Raw genomic sequence first — 6,000 nt, 5'->3', positions numbered from 1 at the left:
TTGCTGGTGGGAATGTAAAATGATACAGTCACTTTGGAATCCAGTTTGGCAGTTTTTAACAAAGCATATTCTTATCGTATGGCCCCGTAAGCACATTCCTAGGTATTTACCCAAATGAGTTGAAAATTTATGTCCACACAAACACCTGCATGCAAAAGTTTGTATTTTATTGACAATTGCCAAAACTTGGAAGCAACCAAGATGTCCTAAGATAGGTGAATATGTAAACAAGATGGTGGTACATCTGGACAATAGAATAGGATTCAGTGCTAAAAAGAAATGAGCTATCAAGCCATGAAAAGACATGGAGGAACTTTAAATGCATATTGCTAAGCCAGTCTTGAAAATCTACATACTGTGTGATTTCATCTATAGGACATTTGAGAAAAAACAAAACTACAGAGACAGTGAAAGATCAGTGGTTGTCAGGGGTTCAGGGGCAGGGGGAGGGAGAGGGGGACAGGTAGAGCACAGGGAATTTTAGGGCAGTGATACTGTATTGATGGATACATGTCATTACACATTTTTCAAAGCCCATAGAATGCACAACGAAAAGAGTGAACTTTAATGTAAACTATGGACTTTGGTTAACAATTATGTATCAATATTGGCTTATCAAGTGTACAAAGGTACCACACCAATGCAAAATGTTAATAATAGGGAAATTGTGGGGTTAAGTATTGAGAGATTATATGGGAACTCTTTGTACTTTCAGCTCAATTCTTCCATAACCCTAAAACTGCTCAGAAAAAAAAAAAGTCTAATAATTTAAAAAAAAAAGAATACTTGATCAACCTAAAATAAAACAAGAAAAGAGAAGAAGAAAGACAAACACACAGATAAGAGAGGCAGAAAACAAATAACAAAACGATAGGCCTCAACCCAATAAACTCGTATTCCATCAATATGAGTTTCTAGAATAGGCAAACCAAATCCATTGTGGTAGAAAGCAGAAGGGTGCTTATCTCTGGGGTAAGAACAGACTGGAAGGGAGCTCAGGAAACGTGCCAGGTGGTGGCATGTTCTGTGTCTTGATTGGAGAGGCAGTTATGCAGTGTATATGTTTTTCAAGGCTCATCAGATTGTATTAGTGGGATTGGTACCTTTCTCTGTATATAAGTTCTTAAGTAAATTCTTACTTCAATGTTTTAAAAAAGAAAAAAAAGGGACTGCCCTGGTGGGCCATGCCATACGCATGAGGATGAAAGTCACAGGCTGGTGATGAAGGACCAGAAAGATAGAAGGACCCCGAGAGCAGAGCCAGAGCCCCCACCTCTGAACTCTGGCGATGGAGAAAAATAAGCATCATGTTAACCAGGCTTTATTACATGCAGGCAAATTCACGGCTAAATATTACAAGTTCACCTCACATACAAGTAGAACCAGAATCAAATGCCCAGACCAGATATTGATTCATTTACATTCATGTAAGAATTATTTATAATTCATATCTATTTTCCACAAATACATGTAAGCATTGAGATAAGTCCCCCAGGAGATGAATTTTTAGCAGGCTACAGCTGAACATCTCTCATGAACCTCATTTCCCCAGTAAACCTTTATTTATTTATTAATTTTCAGTTTGTTTTCTTGTTTGTTCAGCTAACCCATGAGTTGATTCCAGACCTTGTGACTTCAAATTTTGAAATAACAAGGCCCAAATGAATTATCTTTTCCTATGCTCTAAAAGGATAAATGCCTCATGTTAAAGACCTTCAACATGCAGCTGAAGTTAACAAATAACATTTAATTTCAGCCACCAACCATTAAGCATCAAATCCAGTCTCTGCGAGGATTGAAGAAGTCATTCCGGGCATCTGGTCTCCTCTGTGCAATGGAAAAAAGCCTCTTAATGAAAGGCCATGACTTTACTGCCGACACTGGCTTCACTTCCAATGTGGCATCTGCAGTAACCAAGAGTTTTTCAAAGGTTGTTTTTATTTATGAATTTTAATGACACAATAGGTTGTTTCCATAGTAAAAAGCTGCTTCCCTAAAAGTGCATGGTTTAAAGCCAAAGGGTAGGGTTTGACTTGACCATCTTGAAGAAGGAAATATAGTCAGATGATTTGCAGGAGGGCAGCGAGTGGTAAAAGAAATAACCCAATAATGTGAATTTTAAAAGTCCATACTCTGTGTGGGAGAGAGGCAGGGAACAGACAGGGAGCCCCTTTCTTCATGATGTTATTGGATATTTTGATGGAGGTCAGCAAAATGAAGGGGATTAGTAATTCCTGTGCTGCCCTGGAGGGAGGTAGAGAGAGGATTGGTTGCCCAAGGGGTACCTCCCCAAGCTAAGCAAGAAGATACAGACAATGGAGAAAATTTGTACACTACCAGGCTAACTTTAGGGTCATTCATTTTTTATTTCCTCTGAACTAACGAAATCCAACTCAGTCATGGCTCCCTGTTCCATAAAAAATACAGATCACAACGTGTAAACCTTTATTTCATCTATAACATCACTAAGCAGGAGTTTAAAATCAAGTTAATGGTGGTTTCCAGAGGGGAGGGATGGGAATGGGGGAAATAGGTGAAGGGGATTAAGAGTACACTTAGCATGATGAGCACTGAGTAATGTCTAGAATTGATGAATCACTATACTGTACACCTGAAATGAATATAACACTGTGTGTTAAGTATAGTGGAATTAAAATAAAAAATAAATATAAAATACAAAATACAATCAATTTAATGAGGTATCATTTACGTACAATAAAATGTACCCATTTTACATGTATGGTTTAATGAGTTTTGACAAATACCAACACTCATGTAACCACCACCCAATCAAGACAAAATATTTTTCTCCATGAGGGTCCCTCAAGGTCCTTTGTGGTCAATCCTTACCCCCACTCTCATATAACCACTGATCTACTTTCTCAGACAATAGAATAGTGTTACCCAGTCTAGAATTTCACAGACATGGAATCATGCAAGGTGTGTACTCTTATGTCTGGTTTACTTTGCAAAATATAATACTTTTGAAATTCACCCATGTCACTGCATGTATCAAAAGATATCTTCTTTTCTTGATAAGGAATATCCCACTGTAAGGGTAAACCTCAATCTTTACCCATTCACCTGCTGAAGAATATCTGGATGGTTTTCAGGTCAACACACAAACATGTCAGCTTGTTCAAAACAGAATAGGGATGACCCTCTGGGGATCAATGAGGATGTGGTTGTGGGATCTGCAGGTGGGGTGCAGCTGCCACAATCTCTCTGGGGATGGCAGGCAGCTTTTGAGCAATTCCAGACCCAGGACCTGTGTGTGTGTGTATGTATGTATGTGTGTGTGTATGTCTGTGTGTGTTTGTGTGTGTTGGGGGTGTACATAAGCTTTAGTATGTTCATTTGGACATAAGATATTATTAAAACTACCCACCATTGTTTAATGCTTCACCTTTCCTATCTTGAACAGGTTGAGAGGACAACCAGTCTAACTTGTTGCTGGTTGGCACTCTTTGAATTGCACCTCCCCTCCACTTTAATGGGGGTCAGGGAAACTCAGTGATTAAGACTGACACTGCAAGATTCCACCCCTACTTCATTAGCTGGCAGCTGTGTGACCATGGGCAAGTTTGTCAACTTCCTTATCTATAAAGTGAGAATAGTAATAGTGCCTGTTTCTCAATAAATACTACTTCCATATCTGGTAAGTAGTAAAAGTTAAATGATTGGTTTCCCATACATGACTTTAACAATATAACATATGAAATAACATATTCAGTTGGTCTTTAATTTAAAAAATATTTGCGACTTGGGGGACTTGGGTGGCTCAGTCGGTTAAGCATCCGACTTTTGATTTCAGCTCAGGACATGATCTCAGGGTCGTGGGATTGTGCCCCTTGTCAGGCTCCTCGCTCAGTGGGGAATCTGCTTGAGATTCTCTTTCTTTCCCTCTGCCCCTCCTCCCACATGCACTCTCTCTCTAAAAATAAATAAAATCTTTAAAAAAGATATTGAATATTTGCTATTCAACTATGTGTAAAGCACTGTGTGAAGCATGATACAGACGCAGTCCCTGCCCTCTAGCACCTTATCTTCTCTTAGGAATACATAGGCATGTAGCCTCTGAGCCAGCACTTGAGAAACTAAGTGATTAGGATTATAGCAATCCAGAAAGAGAACCCCTTCCTCGGAGCCCAGCTTCCTCCTGAGGAAATCGGGCCATGAGCTGTGGAGGAAGGAAGGGGTGCCTCATCTGGGTGTAAGGACAGATGAGGATGCCATCTGTGCTCAGCCCACAGCCCTTAGGCTTTTCACCATGAGTGGGGTCAAATCCTATCCGCCTGTGTCCCTGTCCCTGTACCTGATGGCTTCCCTAGCCCCTCTGCCCACATGTTGGGCTGTCTGGAAGTGCGAGGAATTACTCATCACCAACCTTGGGAGCAGCCCTTTATCAATTATAGATGGGAATTGTTGTATAAACATCCTGGATCCCCTGTCCCACAGGTGGAATGATCTGCTGTGTTTTGCAACATTTCCTAGAATTTCCAAGGTTACAAGACTCTATCACCATTTCTCGTACTTCCCAATAAAGTACTTGCTTTGGAATACTTGTCTTCAGCTCTGCTTCTGGGATCTAGATTGGAAGGAGCTTGGAGGCCAGGCAGACATGATGGCAACAGTCCAGGGGAGCCATAGTGAAGGCCTGAGTATGGACAGCACCCTGAGCTGGACAGGGTCGGAGAGAGCAGAGTGTGGAGGGGCAGTTGATGGTCTCAGGCTGCTGGTGGGGGAGAGAGAGGTTACAGACATTAAAAGTGCAAACAGGACCACCCGGGAGTGGCGTTGGCTTACCTTGCCTGTTAAATGCATTTTTAACTTACAATATTTTTAACTTACAATGGCTCTAGTGGGACACAATCCTACTATAAGTCAAGGAAGATCTGTATATTACAAAAATCATTACCCACATAAGCCATCTTTCAATAGGGAAAAGAAGTATTTCCAATCATGCAAGGATGCAGCAAAAATCTATGCTTTGATGATGACCCCCTCAGAAAAAGACAAAAACCAAACAACAAAAACACTTGGTATTTAGCTCCACTCTCCTGAAATCCAAAAGCACTGGGAATTAGGGGAGGGGGAACGGAGAAGAGGATCATGTAAAATTCATAGTATCTAAATAGGCATTGATAAAAAAAAAATGTATAGAAATCGAACACTAAAATTCAGATGTTATCAAGGTGAGTGACGGTGTTGGGGGTTGGTGTTGTTTGAGAAGAAGAGAGAAGAAATCACCGTTCTTGTCATTTTTTTTTCAGGGAGAAGGACATAGTTATGAATTAACATAGATATTGATGGGGAAGTACAGGTTTAAGTATGTGAGGCAAAAATTAAGATGAAGTGTTTGAAGAATACAAGCAGTTCTGGGGGGCGGAGTAAGATGGCGGAGGAGTAGGATACCCGGATTTCATCTGGTCCCAGGAATTTGGCTGGATAGGGATCAAACCATTCTGAACACCTACGAACTCAACAGGAGATCAAAGAAAAGAATAGCAGCAACACTCTGAACAGAAAAGCGACCACTTTCTGGAAGGTAGGACATGCAGAGAAGTGAATCCAGGGCGATATTTGGGAGGATAGACAGCGGGGGAGGGGGCCTCCGTTGGCCGCTTCTGGCAAGTGATAGAGCAGCGGAGCACAAAATCGGAACTTTTAAAAGTTTGCTCCACTGAGGGTCATCGCTCCAGTGGCTAAGCGGGGTGTGGAACCCTCGTAGGACAGTGTGGTCTCAGGACCCTCAGGGTCACAGAAAGACCGGGGGTGCCTGAGTGCAGCAGAGCTCCCAGGTATGGGAGTGGGGAAGCCGGCTGCAGAGACGGAGCCGAGGACCAGGCTCTCAGCTCGGGGTTGCCATTAACCATGATCTGGGGCACAGCTGGGCCACTGCTCCTCCAGCAGAGACCCAAAAAGCGGCAGATCCGGGGAGACTCCCCATCCTCCCCCAGGAGGAGTGGCACGGGAGCACACCGCAGGGATTTGCTCGGT

Source organism: Mirounga angustirostris, unplaced genomic scaffold (assembly GCF_029215605.1).
Source record: "Mirounga angustirostris isolate CCGP_5_RB_7025 unplaced genomic scaffold, mMirAng1.0.hap1 SCAF_10, whole genome shotgun sequence".
NCBI classification, from domain to species: domain Eukaryota; kingdom Metazoa; phylum Chordata; class Mammalia; order Carnivora; family Phocidae; genus Mirounga; species Mirounga angustirostris.
This window is presented reverse-complemented; position numbering follows the sequence as displayed.